Here is a 15,214-nt window from a genome sequence, read left to right as displayed (position 1 = left end):
GACATCTAGCTGGTGGGCTATAAAAGTGTTATAGAGCAGGCAACAGCATACAATTGAGTTCATTGGATGTTTTCCCCAAAAATGAAATCCCCTTGAGGTAAACATCGGACTTCGCCATCTTTCTGCATTGCCCACCAAGTATATCCAGGTCCCTGAGCAAAAGCAACCCCACGAGTGGGTTTGCCTTTACCTGAAGCAGGAATAACCCAGACTGTCTTCCCCAACAAATTCTTTATGTGCACCACAGGAACTTTATCCCCCTCTACAGTATGTAAAAGTTCTGATTGGGCTGGGCCAGCCCTGTTGGCAAATCCCCTAGTGTTGACCAACCAGGTGGCTTTTGGTAAATGTGTATCCCAGTGTTTGAAAGTCCCACCACCCATTGCTCTCAGGGTGCTTTGAGCTGTTATAAACAGCTGTTACCTGCTATATAAAACTTTTATAGCCCACCAGCTAGATGTCTTCTGGTTACCAGCATCTGACCCTGACTTCCCTCCAATCATCGCCCCAACGAAGAATGAACTTTGATGAAACCAGATGAGCTCAGCAGTGACCAGATGAGTTCGGCAGTGTCATCAGCAGGCATCAATCCAGCACTACCCACTGTCTCTCCTGCCCTGAAAGACTGTTACAAGATATGGAGCCCAACATGATGGACTGGATGAATTCAGCAGCTTTATAGGGATTGGTCCATGGACTAAGGAATGATATCTCTGTCTTTGTGTGTGTGTGGGTGTATATATGTATATGTGTATATATATGAGACAAAAGCGATGGTATATTGAAAAATGTGGGATCTGAGCATGATGTGAATGCTATGGAATAAGGGGTGGATACTGTCCTGGGTTCAGCTACAGCAGTCATTTTTCTCCTTCTTAGCAGCTGGTGCAGTGCTGTGCTTTCAACATTAATCTGGGAACCGTGCTGATAACACCGATGTTTTTAGTTCTTGCTAGGTAATGTTTACTCTGACCAAGGACTTTTTCAGTCTCATGCTCTGCCAGGGAGGAGGGGTTGTCAGGAGGAAGCAGAGACAGGACACCTGACCTAAAGTAACCTAAGGGGTATTCCATACCATAGCACATCATGCGGGGGGAGGAAGAAGGGGGGGAGTGAGTGAGCAGATGCATGGTTCTGAGTTACCGGCTGGGCTTAAACCATGACACATGTGCTTTTTCCCTGCAGATCATATTTTTAGACATTTTAAAATTCTTGGTTTTCCTTTGGAAGCCAGCTGAGAAATGAGTTTCTATAGACGTAGTACCTGTCTTAAGAATTTTTCTGGGATGCAGAAGGAAAGGTCCAGGATGAAAGAAAAGTTTAGTCTGCCTCTATTTACCGAGTGAAATGAGACATGATAACTTGTGAAAAAACCAAACCAAACCAAAAAGAAACAAAAAAACAACACACCAGGGAGATGATAAACACTTATTTAAAGGTCATTGTGGTCAACACTGATATTAAACACCAGCAAAAGTGTTGAAAATAGTGGGCAGAATTACTTTGAATTTTACTAAGTACACTAAAATAAAAACAAGAAAAAACCTTTTGAAATGAAACAAACCCAATTTAACAAAGCTCAGATTCTGCAACAAGATTTCTGCAATCTCCGATATTTTCCACACTGTTTTTAATTTTCTAGAATTATCAGACAAAGATCACTACCATAAATCTATCATGTACAGAGGCTTAAAAGTTCACATTCTTCTCATTTTGACTTGATTATACAGTGATAACTTACCAATAACTTTAACAAAGTAGGCATCTGCTTCAAAGTTATTTTTTACTGTATGGATAGTAAAGTCCTTGTTGGAGTAGCCTTTGCTTAGCACAATGATATCCAAAATTCCCTAAGGGAAGAAATAAAGTTTGTTAGAATGCTGATTTACTCTATATAATATCTAAATTTAGCAAATTCCCTTTGAGATACAAAGAAAAAAAAATAGAGTGTGTGCAGCAAAGCTGACACCTTCGCTATTAATTTTAGGATCTTTCAACTCTCACGAATCTATGGCAATCAAGGACAGAGTGCTCCATCCACGTGTGACCAGGACCATGCATGTGGTCTGCAGCTTCTTTCTTGGCACTGAAGAGGGCAGCCCAAAGAGAGCATATGGAGGGTCAGCAAACTTTCAGGCAGTGATGGGCTGCTGCTAACTGCTCACCTTCCAGGGAACATCTCAAGAGCCCATTTCCCAGGCTGAAGCCAATGTTTCTACATAGCAGTCTGCCAGTGGCACAGACAGGTACAGCAACACAGAGATGCTGTTTGCTGTAGAAAAGGGTTGAACTTACATCTTCATATATGTCAAAGAAGGTTGCTACCACTGCATCCTTGATTTGATTTAGATCTGAGAGCTGCCAAAAAACTTTAAACATGCGACGTACACTCTTGCAGCTTACGTTATTGCATGGGACATTTTCTAGTAAAAGTGCTTGTTGATTGCTGTAAACCACATACATATATATGTATAAAACATCTTGCTATAAACAGTCTAAATAATAGACATTACAAAAAAATTGTAATTAAGCAATTTAAGTCTCTGGAAGTTAAATATAATAAAAGCAAAGCTAGCAGCCACTGGATACTTTAAAATCCATTAGCATTTACATTAACTTTACAGATAGAATTACAACCACTATGTCACACCTGACTTACAGCCAATGAATACACTAAATAAATGGGTCCAAATCAGCAGGAATAATTTCATTCACCATCAACTCAAAGGAGTGAACGTATATTTACTTTCTTCTGAAACAAGTACAAGTGTACTTACCTGCCATTTTCCTTAATCCCTCAATGGTTCTTCAGCTTAAACAATACTTTAAAAGTGTCAGTGCTTTTTCATTATGTTATGACAATCTCTTCCCAGCCCAGCTCCGTTAATAAATTGTCTTACACACTGCATGGTTTTAAACAAATTTAAGACTAAACCAAACCTCTGTTGGTATGTTTTCTGTTGTTTCAAAGCAAAATCTAAAACACAAAACCCAACCTACTAGCACAGTAAGAATAGGACATGATAAACCAAATTGGACATTTGCTGACATATAACAAATACAGACAGAAAGATAGGCTGTAATACTGAAACGAGAAGCAAACCAACCAGAGTACCAGGTCTAGTACAGAAAAATCTCCCTTCCAAAGAATTTATCTAATCTAATACATGCCCGCTGGTCAGTGGGAGACACTGGGTTTGTTCATGCACCCCGACGACTAACAGAATTATTGAGGTGAGCTATGTTCCAAGTTCCACTGAAGGCTGCACATATTGTAACTAGTTGTCTTTGTGCACAAAATTTTTTCATGTGCACAGTCAAGTGATTCCCACTTGACTCAATACAAGATAAATAATGAACACTGAAATGAAACATTAATAAATTATTTTAGGTTTTGATTACACAATAATCAACACTAATGGAAACCAGCAACAGGGGTGGTTGCAGTGCTTTACTGTTTGCAGAGGGAAGAGAAATCAGCTGTTTGCTGCCTCCTCGGCTATTCAGTACTTGGAAGAACTCCTGACATCTGGCTTTGGCCTTTGAGCTGCCAGTTGAGTCCTTATGTTATTTAGGGCTTTAATACACAAGCATCACTAGAGTCAAAGTATCTACCTCCATGTTTTATTTCTGCTACATTCTACAATTACCAAGAGCAAGTTAATGACCTTTCTATTATTTTGAACCAAATTTTAAAGATTAACATCATCAGAAAAAAAATCTCCCTGTAACAATGAAAATCATGAGCATCCTTAAATGACAAAATGTCCCCAAAAACCTATAGGAAAACACAAAACCAGACTCTGCTGCAATGGCAAAACCTTAAAATCAATGCTGGAGTGCTAGACAAATGTGTAACAGTATATTGAAATATATAATATCAAACAATTCACCTTAAATACTGAGAAGAGGCAGAGCAAAAGAACTCTGAACTAAGACTAGCATATCACCCGTAACATGCTATTTGCAGTACTTTTAATATTTAGGTATACACACCAATGTATACACAGTGGCAGCTAAATTATGTACTACCTGCATAACTTTATCCTACATGTTGTCTACAATTTGGAACCTTCTTATGAAGTAATCCATGCAGCAAAGCTACATTTAATAAGGCTGAATAACTATAGGCAAGGCTCAACACCAAAGAAAGACTGAAGACTTATCTGAGCTTCATTTTAACATGTTTCTTTGCAATTAGAATTAAATATTTACTGCTTAATTTCATACATTTCTCATTCTGTCAGTTTTAGGCTAGTTCATTTACAGTTACACAGGGGACACCTAAATGACTAATATCTTACTCCAGGCATTCAGAATAATTTAATTTGCCTCTTTTTTCAGATTTGCTCAATTATGAGGTGCTCATCAATCCTACATTTAAAAGAAGTCCTGTATCAAACCTCATATCTGACAAGGGACAATGAACAATGATTTAGGAAGACATAATTTGATCAAGTAAGAGTCCTTTCAAGTATACCCATATAAAGGATTAACACATATACATTAATTGAAAATTGAGCACAAATACCTGGAAGACTGTCTAGAAGTCTATTATACTCAAAGCTATTCACTCAAGTGTCCATATCCAGTTGTTTGTTATCTCCAAGTTTCAGTCTTTACTGTTATTTATCACCAATGTCAGAGAGGATACTGTATCTCCAACTTTACCACTACCTTACCAGTGAAAAACATTTCCTTTGAATAAAAGCATTATTGGAAAAAACAGCTTCCTTAGATTACATATTTGCAATGCAAGATTATTAACAATTATTAGCATCTAATTTGGAAAAAAGTGGTTAAACAAAACTTGTTCCATCTAATGAGGTGGGACAAAGATAGGTGTTTATAAACTCACGTGCAGTACTTAGACTTTCATTGTTACTAGAGTCAATTTAAAACCAGCATGTGAAAAAATACTGGTGCAGTGCTGTGTTTTTGACTTTAGTCTGAGAACAGTGCTGATAACACACTGATGTTTTGAGTTGTTGCTAAGTAATGCTTACTCTGATCAAGGACTTTTCAGTCTCATGCTCTGCCAGGGAGGAGGGGCACAAGAAGCCAGGAGGAAGCAGAGACAGGACACCCAACCCAAACTAGCCAAAGGGGTATTCCATACCACAGCACATCATGCCCAGTATATAAACTGGGGGGAGTTACCTGGAAGGCCCAGATCGCTGCTCGGGTTGGGCTGGGTATTGGTCGGTGGGTGGTGAGCAATTGTATTCTCTCCCTTTTTTATTTCCCTTATCATTATTATTATTGGTGGTAGTAGTAGTAGTTTTGCATTATACCTTAGTTACTGGACTGTTCTTATCTGAACCTGTGGGATTTACATTCTTTTGATTCTTCTCCCCATCCCTCGGGGGGGGAAGAAGAAGGCAGGGGAGTGAGTGAGTGGCTGCATGGTTCTGAGTTACCAGTTGGGCTTAAACCACGACAAGGGGCAAAACACTATTGCATTTTTCAGCAGTCAACAGTCAGTGTTCACTCCATGTGACAGCATGGAGTAGGCTCACCAGCTCTCAGCAGCCGGTGTTACTAGCCAACACTGAAAGCAGAAGTCCAGGATTATACGGATGATGATTTGGGATAGGAAAGAGAAATAATCAGCTCCTGTTATCCAGGAGGAGTGGCTAAAATGGTACTTCATACTCCACTCCCTGGTGTGATTCCCCACCAAGAGTCACAGTTCAAGCCTATATAATTATGCATTCAGAATATACCTTGTAAATGCATACATTTTTAAAAGGGAAACACTTATCAGAGATCAAAAGTCATGCTCACTTGATAAAATGAATGAGATGCACTAAAATTAGTAATTTGCATGACTGATGATTGAACATGCATTTGATAATCTTTAATTCTAAGTTTACATATACTCTACCTTCCAGATGTGTTCTTTAGTATAGCAAGAGCATCTGGGTAGCCATCCATATTGTAATCTCCAATATGAAGTGTAATTGGAAATGAAATTTCCGTTGAAGATTTGTCATTTTGATACGGTATGAAGCCTCAGAGTGTGTTTTTATTTCTGAAGTCTTGCAAGACTGGAATCCACTGTAAAATAAAACAAAAAAAGAACAGCTAGGTAAGGAAATCCATTTTATTCATTTAAACAACCTAGTTCTGTTTAAAATAGCTGACATATTCACTGCATCAGGATTCTTAACCATTTTCCAAAGAGTAAATAAGGATTATTTCCTAGCTCTGTCACCAAATGAAAAAATTAATTTGAAGTCTTTTTTATGCACTAAATTATTCCAGAACAGAAAAAAAAAAAAAAAAAAGAAAAGGAAAAGATAAGGTTGTAAGAATAAAGGACCTGTCTTTTGGAATGTGTCCAGCATATGGAAATATTCAGGAACAACTTCAGTGAAATTCAGGCTTGCCTGGAATCTGTACTAATCCTCAAGTATAGGTAAGTCCAAATCATGAGTCGCATTATTTTTCCTGGAATGGCAAGCAATAGGCAGCATTAAAGCTGGAGGAGGGGTGCAGCCTCATTAAATTTGTGGACAACACCAAATTGGGGGATACTATCAATATGCTTCAGGAGCAGATGGCCATTTGGAGGGGACCTAGAAAGTCAAGAATGGGCAAACAGGGACCTCATAACAGTCAGCAAAGAAAGTCCAGTACAGGGGAGTAAACCCCTGCAACAGTACAGGCTGGAGACCCACCAGCTGGGTAGCAGCTCTCCTAAAAAAGACACCCAGGTCCTGGTGAGCAGTAAGCTGAAGCTGAGCGTGGTAGCTATGACTGCAAAAAAGCATACTGCACTCTAACTGCTGCCTGTGCTCCTGTTGATTGAGGTGAGTCAACATTTCTTTGTTCAGCACTTGGTAGTCTGTATCTGGATTGTGTCCATTTTTGTGCCCCACAGTTCAAGATTGGAGAATACTGAGCGCGTTTACAGAAGGGTCACCAAGATGGTCCAGCAGCAAACATTTACTCAAAGGACAGGCTGAGGGTACAGGTCTTGTTCAGCCTGGAGAACAGAAGATTTGGGGGGGACCTAATAGTGGCCTTCTAATGCCTGCAGCAAAGGGAACTGAGAAGATGGAGCCAGGCTCTCTACTGAGATACAAGATACTAAGAACAAAAGACAATGATCTGAATTCAGTGTTGCCCCTGCTTAAAGCAGGAGGCTGGATCTCCTAAGGTTCATTTCAGCTTGAAGGATTCTATTATTCATGGATATTTAGAAGTTTAAGAGCTTCAATTCTCCTCCTATCTCCCCAACAGCACCAGATACTGAACCATTTGATAAGAAATTAAGATTAAGAAATTAAGATTACAGTACCAAATAGAAAGTACAAAAAAAATGCTCCAGGACAAGAAATAGAATGTACCTGCACTTACTTTCCATGAAGTGCTGCAGAGGTGATAAATAGCAATTTATCTTAATTAAAATCAAAAGTAATTTCAGAAGTTGGTATGAATCTGAAGTACCAGGGTTAACATTTCAATGCTACAGAAAAATTCAGTGCCATTTTTAAAGCCAGAAGTAGTTTTATATGTCAACTAACTCACAATGGCTTCAAAAGGACAGAAGGGTGCTATCTTAAAGGACCACTATCACCAACATCAAAAGCACTTCACGGCATCTTAAATGTCTCTCATCGAAGCCTTAATTTAGCTATTTCAGGAATGTCGTGGTTTGAGCCCAGCCGGTAACTCGGTAACTCAGAACCACACAGCCGCTCGCTCACTCCCCCCCTTCTTCCTCCCCCCGCTCCCGGAGGGATGGGGAGGAGAATCGGAAGAATGTAACTCCCACGGGTTGAGATAAGAGCAGTCCTGCAACTAAGGTATAATACAAAACCACTACTGCTACCACCAATGCTAATAATGATTAGTGAAATAACAAGGGGAGAGGATACAATTGCTCACCACCCGCCGACCGATACCCAGCCCGACCCGAGCAGTGATCTGGGCCTTCCGGGTAACTCCCCCCGGTTTACATACTGGGCATGACGTGCTGTGGTATGGAATACCCCTTTGGCTAGTTTGGGTCAGGTGTCCTGTCTCTGCTTCCTCTCGGCTTCCCCTCCTCCCTGGCAAAGCATGAGACTGAGAAAGTCCTTGGTTGGAATAAACATTACTTAGCAACAACTAAAAAATCAGTGTTATCAGCGTTGTTCCCAGGCTGAAAGTTAAAAAACACAGCACTGCACCAGCTACTAAGAAGGAGAAAAATGACTGCTATAGCTGAACCCAGGACAAGGAACCAGAATGAGATCCCTGACAGCATTGTTGCCTGCTGTGGAAAGACTCCCTCACTAACACAATCCAGTAATATCAACACCATTCCTGCCACGTGGCAGTTACGTGTGACACTTGGACCAGTCCCTTGAGATTACCTACAGCCATGTGTGTGTATTAGAGAAGCCCCCAGAGTTATTAAAAAAAGTATGCTAAGGTCAACTTTGGATATCACAGATGGCTTAGAAGCATGGAATGGTTCTGCCAGACACTGCTTATACTTAGTGCATGTCTGCCTATGTGAGTGGCGACATCTGAGCTGCAATGATGACCTACACCACTCTTGATGAAAACTTAAAGCTGAAATTAAACATACTTTGACCTTCCCCTCCCCCCCCATATGCATGCCCATGTAGTTACTGCTTGCTGCTGAAGGTTTGGAAAAGTCTAAGAAACAGAAAATAAGAAAAAGACTCTTAACCCAAGGGAAATTTTTCAAAGGGTTAGATTTCTTAGCACTTACTTGTCATGCAGAAGACAGATGAAACAATATTATTGCAAAATACTGTAATTTTGAAAAACACATTGAAATGAGAACTATGAAATATAATCTAGCTTTTACTTTACAGGGTATCATTCACACAGTCATTGCAATGAAATACAATTATATCCATCATATACTTTCTAAATGTTCCCATGTATGGTAACACTATTTTAAAGAAACAAAATTAAAAATTAATTTTTAGGCACAAATTCAAATTTCTATTATGTATTTACTCTATTCAGAGTGATTCATAGAAGGCAATTTACAGTCATAAGGTCTAAAATGAAATGCAGCTATACAAAAAAACAGATGAGCAAAACAGAAGCATCACCTATTGCAACCAAGCATCATCACTATGCATGCTTCAGAATGACTCATCCATCCCACTGAACCATTTGTGGGACTTACAATGGCAGCTGTAGAAGCTTTTAAAAACATCAGTCTTGTTTGATGTGCAACCAGAGCATGCTCTAGCACCCCATGTAACTTACTCTGACAGTTTAAATTCAGAGTAATCCACACGCTTGGTGAAACTCATTCTGTGTATTTCTATTATAAATGGCAATATAATGTAATGGCGTGCAATGTAATGCAATAGTAATTGTTCATGTGCCTCAGGACATATATTTCAGTACAGAAGGCAAAAAATGAAAATATGTTTGTGTCCTGGGTTCAGCTATAGCAGTCATTTTTCTCCTGCTTAGTAGCTGGTGCAGTGCTGTGTTTTTAACTTTCAGCCTGGGAACAACGCTGATAACGCCGACGTTTTTAGTTGTTGCTAAGTAATGTTTATTCCAACCAAGGACTTTCTCAGTCTCATGCTTTGCCAGGGAGGAGGGGAAGCCGGGAGGAAGCAGAGACAGGACACCTGACCCAAACTAGCCAAAGGGGTATTCCATACCACAGTACGTCATGCCCAGTATATAAACCGGGGGGAGTTACCTGGAAGCCCCAGATCACTGCTCGGGTCGGGCTGGGTATCGGTCGGTGGGTGGTGAGCAATTGTATCCTCTCCCCTTGTTATTTCACTAATCGTTATTATCATTGGTGGTAGCAGTAGTGGTTTTGTATTATACCTTAGTTGCGGGACTGCTCTTATCTCAACCCGTGGGAGTTACATTCTTCCCATTCTCCTCCCCATCCCTTCGGGAGCGGGGGGAGGAAGAAAGGGGGGGGGGGGGGAGTGAGCGAGCGGCTGTGTGGTTCTGAGTTACCGGCTGGGCTCAAACCACAACAGTTCTTTTTAGCGCCCAACGTGGGGCTCGAAAGGTTGAGATAACGACAGATCTGACCGGAGTGTGTTTAATCATATTTGTGATAAGCATTCATTGTTACTACTCGTCACAATGGTGATTATTTGGCTCTCAGACGTGTTGCGCTTGATCTCAGAGTTTCAGCATGTTGTACCTTACTTACAGCCAGTATTTGCTGTTTTAGTGTTTATCGGCTGGGGGGCCTGGGCTAAGGTTCTTGTTTCACTGTACTTCATGGTAATGACTTGTAATACAATAGACTCATTGATCATGAAACTGGTCTGGTTTGTGCTTCCAGCGTGGCCATCACCACTATACATTGGGAGGTATATAATGAAATATTTTAGCAATTGCATATCTGTTTTTTTCTCCTCAGGGGGTAAACTTACGAAGGAAGCATTCTCTTTCACCCCCCGTTCCCCCACCAGCCTATTTGCAACAGCAATTGAGAGTTCTGAAGGTTTTAGATGGCCTTTGAGTACCCTTGAAACCTGCCTGCTGATTGTGCTGGGGATCAGCATGTTGGCAAACATACGGAGTGTGTTTTACCCACGGCCATCCCGTCGTAGGAACATCCTATTTCGTTTAATGTCAAAAATTCAGCAGTATCAGGTTCGAATCTGGTCTAGGGTTAGACGACGATATAGGAGGACCACCAGGAGATTTTCCCTGAGGCTGGACAGTTATGAGTGGCAGGGTGTGTGGGATAGTATGGGCAAGTACCTAGGCCAGTGGGCCCCTCCAGTGCTTTGGAACTTCACCACTGAACAAGTGCAACATCCGGAAAAACTAGTAAAACACTTAAACGAGGTGTGCTGTCGTCCTGGTTATACCAGAGAGGGACAAATTTTGGCAATGTGCTGGGGCTTGGCCTATGCCTACAGAGCCCTGCTCAACACTATCCAGCACCTTCAAAGGGAAAAAAATGTCTCTGGATCTGATGGCAAAGCAACAGACAACGCAGCTATGCCAACTACAAGCACAGCAGCTACTCAGACCCTGACCACAACAGACAACACAGCTACTCCAAGTACAGCAGCTACATCAACCCCAGTGACAAGCACAACAGCTACTCAAACCCTGACCACAACAGACAACGCAACTACTCCAACTTCAAATACAGCAGTTACACCAACCCCAGTGACAAGCACAACAGCTACTCAAACCCCGACAGCAACAGACAATGTGGCTACTCCAAGCACCGCAGCCACACCAACCCCAGTGACAAGCACAGTAGCTACTCAAACCCCGACAGCAACAGACAATATGGCTACTCCAAGCACTGCAGCTACACCAACCCCAGTGACAAGCACAGTAGCTACTCAAACCCCGACAGCAACAGATAATGCAGCTGTTGGTGTTACTCAACTCCCAAGCACAACAGCTGCACCAACCCCAGCAATAGACATTGCAACCACTCCAATCCTAGTGGCAGACACTGCAGCCACTCCAACCACAGTGACAAACACTGCAGCTAAACCAAATGTCCAGTTTGTGACAATGTCTGTTGCCCCGTAAGCAAAAGCAGACGAAAGGCACAAAGAGCAACCCGCGAAGCGAAGAAAGATGAAGACCCAGTGCCATTACTATATGCAACAGCACCTGAACAAGAGTTACTACTACGTGGGTCAGAGGAAGAGGAAGAAGAAGAAGAGGTCACTTCTCGACCCCGGACCTCAACCGAACTGCGGAATATGCGAAAAGATTTCACCCGTCTTCCAGGGGAGCACATTGTCACCTGGTTGCTCCGGTGCTGGGACAATGGGGCCGACGGTCATGAACTAGAAGGTAGGGAAGCCAAGCAGCTGGGATCACTTGCTAGGGAAGGAGGAATTGACAAAGCGATTGCAAGAGAGAAGCGAGCCCTCAGTCTTTGGAGGCGGCTCCTGGCAGCTGTGAAGGAAAGGTTTCCCTACAAAGACGATATTACGAATCGCTCAGCCAACTGGACCACGATAGAGAAAGGCATCCAGTCCCTGAGGGAATCAGCCATTATAGAGATGATCTATCGTAGGCCGGATTCCAGGAACACATCCGTAGATCCAGATGAAGTCGAATGTACATGACCCATGTGGCGGAAACTTACACGGAGTGCACCATCATCATATGCCCACACATTGGCATCAATGACCTGGAATGACGGAGTATCACCAACAGTGGATTTCCTGATTCGTCAACTCCGAGAGTTCGAAGACAATCTCACCCCTTCCATCATTTCAGCTGTGGAAAAACTGTCCCAGGAGTTCAAACAATTGAGAGACGATTTATCCGATCTATCCAGCTCTCCACGCGTACCAACCCATGTCTCAGCTATTAACAGAAGGCGCCCTACTGCTCGAGAAAGAAAATATACGAGGTACACGCCACGGGCCACCCTATGGTTTTACCTGCGGGATCATGGAGAAGACATGAGAAAGTGGGATGGAAAACCAACCTCAGTTCTGGAGCAACGGGTGCGTGAACTGAAGAGGAGAACAATGGTCAAGGATGATCCTCCCAGGAAAGCTGCTGCTCCAGTCTCTGGCGAGCAGTTTCCCAGATGGAGCGAAAGAGCTGATTTTACTCCAGCTCCTGTGATAAGGAATACTAATCCCTTTCTACAAGAAATAAGCGGAGAATCTTATGATCACTATTAGAGGGGCCCTGCCTCCAGCCAGGTGGAGGAGAGGGATAATCGGGTTTACTGGACTGTGTGGATCAGATGGCCTGGCACATCAGTCCCACAGAAGTATAAGGCTCTAGTAGATACCGGTGCACAGTGTACTCTGATGCCATCAAGGTATCAAGGGGTGAAACCCATTTCTATTTCTGGAGTGACAGGAGGATCCCAAGCGTTAACTATGCTGGAAGCTGAAATCAGCCTGACTGGGAGGAAGTGGCAAAAGCACCCCATTGTGACTGGTCCAGGGGCTCCATGCATCCTTGGCATAGACTATCTCAGGAGAGGGTATTTCAAAGACCCAAAAGGGTATAGATGGGCTTTTGGTATCGCTGCCTTGGAGACAGAGGAAATTAAGCAGCTGTCCACCTTGCCTGGTCTCTCAGAGGATCCTTCTGTTGTGGGGTTGCTGAAGGTCGAAGAACAACAAGTGCCAATTGCGACCACAACAGTGCACCGGCGGCAATATCGCACCAACCGAGACTCCTTGATTCCCATCCATAAGCTGATCCGCAGACTGGAGAGCCAAGGAGTGATCAGCAGTACCCGCTCACCCTTTAATAGCCCCATATGGCCAGTGCAAAAGTCTAATGGAGAGTGGAGATTAACAGTAGACTATCGTGGCCTGAACGAAGTCACACCACCATTGAGTGCTGCCGTACCGGACATGTTAGAACTTCAGTATGAACTGGAGTCAAAGGCAGCCAAGTGGTATGCCACAATTGACATTGCCAATGCGTTTTTCTCAATCCCTTTGGCAGCAGAATGCAGGCCACAGTTTGCTTTCACTTGGAGGGGCGTCCAGTACACTTAGAACTGACTGCCCCAGGGGTGGAAACACAGCCCTACCATCTGCCATGGATTGATCCAGACTGCACTGGAACAGGGGCAAGCTCCAGAACACCTGCAATACATTGATGACATCATCGTGTGGGGTGATACAGCGGAAGAAGTTTTTGAGAAAGGGAGGAAAATAATCCAAATCCTGCTGAAGGCCGGTTTTGCCATAAAACGGAATAAGGTCAAGGGACCTGCACAGGAGATTCAATTTTTGGGAATAAAATGGCAAGATGGACGCCGCCAGATCCCCACAGACGTGATCAACAAGATAACAGCAATGTCTCCACCAACTAACAAGAAAGAAACACAAGCTTTCTTAGCTGTTGTGGGGTTCTGGAGAATGCACATCCCAAATTACAGTCTGATTGTAAACCCTCTCTACCACGTGACCCGGAAGAAGAATGATTTCAAATGGGGCCCTGAGCAACAACAAGCCTTTGAACAAATTAAACGAGAAATAGTTCATGCAGTAGCCCTTGGACCAGTCCGGGCCGGGCCAGATGTGAAAAATGTGCTCTATACCGCAGCTGGGGAGAATGGTCCTACCTGGAGCCTCTGGCAGAAAGCTCCAGGGGAGACTCGAGGTCGACCCCTTGGCTTTTGGAGTCGGGGATATAAAGGATCCGAGGCCAGCTATACTCCCACTGAAAAAGAGATACTGGCAGCCTATGAAGGGGTTCGAGCTGCCTCAGAAGTGATTGGAACTGAAGCACAGCTCCTCCTGGCACCCCGGTTGCCTGTGCTGGGCTGGATGTTCAAAGGCAGGGTCTCCTCTACACATCATGCAACTGATGCTACATGGAGTAAGTGGGCCGCACTAATTGCACAACGAGCTCGAATAGGAAATCCCAGTCGTCCAGGAATTCTAGAAGTCATCATGGACTGGCCAGAGGGCAAAGATTTTGGGATGTCACCAGAAGAGGAGGTGACGCGTGCTGAAGAGGCCCCACCATATAATGAACTGTCAGAGAGTGAAAAGCAATATGCCTTGTTTACTGATGGGTCCTGCCATATTGTGGGAAAGCATCAGAGATGGAAGGCAGCTGTGTGGAGTCCCCTGAGACAAGTTGCAGAAACTGCTGAAGGAGAGGGTGAATAGAGTCAGTTTGCAGAGGTGAAAGCCATCCAGCTGGCCTTGGACATTGCTGAACGAGAAAAATGGCCAGTACTTTATCTCTATACTGACTCATGGATGGTGGCAAATGCCCTGTGGGGGTGGTTGCAGCAATGGAAGCAGAGCAACTGGCAACGCAGAAGTAAACCCATCTGGGCTGCTGCATTGTGGCAAGATATCGCTGCTCGGGTGCAGAACCTGGTGGTGAAGGTACGCCACGTAGATGCTCATGTACCCAAGAGTCGGGCCACTGAGGAACACCAGAATAACCAGCAAGTGGATAAAGCTGCTAAGATTGAAGTGCCTCAGATGGACTTGGATTGGCAACATAAGGGTGAATTATTTTTAGCCCAGTGGGCCCATGACACCTCAGGCCATCAAGGCAGAGATGCAACATATAGATGGGCTTGTGATCGAGGGGTGGACTTAACAATGGACACTATTGCCCAGGTTATTCACGAATGTGAAACATGTGCTGCAATTAAGCAAGCCAAGCAGTTAAAGCCTCTCTGGTATGGAGGACGATGGCTGAAGTACAAATATGGGGAGGCCTGGCAGATTGACTATATCACACTCCCACCAACCCGCCAGGGCAA

This window comes from Strigops habroptila, chromosome W (assembly GCF_004027225.2).
Source record: "Strigops habroptila isolate Jane chromosome W, bStrHab1.2.pri, whole genome shotgun sequence".
NCBI classification, from domain to species: Eukaryota; Metazoa; Chordata; class Aves; order Psittaciformes; family Psittacidae; genus Strigops; species Strigops habroptila.
The sequence above is the reverse complement of the archived record's forward strand: the minus strand, read 5'-3'. Positions refer to the sequence as shown.